The sequence below is a fragment of the Charadrius vociferus genome, unplaced genomic scaffold, assembly GCF_000708025.1.
Source record: "Charadrius vociferus isolate BGI_N301 unplaced genomic scaffold, ASM70802v2 scaffold1041, whole genome shotgun sequence".
Taxonomy (NCBI): domain Eukaryota; kingdom Metazoa; phylum Chordata; class Aves; order Charadriiformes; family Charadriidae; genus Charadrius; species Charadrius vociferus.
The window spans coordinates 1,612,757-1,613,420 of NW_009646843.1; positions in this window are offsets into that span (position 1 = coordinate 1,612,757).

The following is a 664-nucleotide window of genomic DNA, read 5'->3' on the forward strand; positions in this document are numbered from 1 at the left end:
GTGCCCCAGCCAATGCATCTCCGCTGTCGTTGGTGCATCCCCCCCGCCCCCCTATACATTCCCTCCATCTCTGCAGCATCACCCCAGTGCTCTCTGCTGCATCCCCCCAATGCGACTCTGCCCTTATCTGCGCCATCCCCCAGTATGTCCCTGCCAGTGTTGCTGCTTCTCTCCATGCATCCCTCCCTTCCCACCACATCCCCAGTGCATCCCAGCTGGCTCTGCTGCAGCAGTGTGTCCCTGCTGCTCCCCACTGGTCCCTTTGCATCCCTCAGTACATCCCAGCTTTCCCTTCTGCAACTTCCCAGGGCACCCCTCCCCCCTTCCCCCCTGCCCTGTGCCTCCCAGCTACAAACCCCCCCTCCCCAGCAGGGCCCGGCCACCAACCCCCACTCCCCAAAGGATCACCTTATCCCCTCGGTACCCTGTGGTGTGTGCCGTCGGTCCCCTCCCCTGCCCAGCTACTCCCACCCCCGCAGCATCCCTCCCCTGTGCCCACCCCGAAGGACCCCCCCCTCCAGTTGCAGCCCTATCCCTGGGTGTCCCCCCAACCCTGGACAAGGAGGGGGAATCTGTCACCGCTGACTGCTGTCCCCCCCCCTTGCAGACTCCCCCAGCCCCAGCACCCAGGAGACTGGGCCAGCCGCCCCCGAGCAGCACAGGC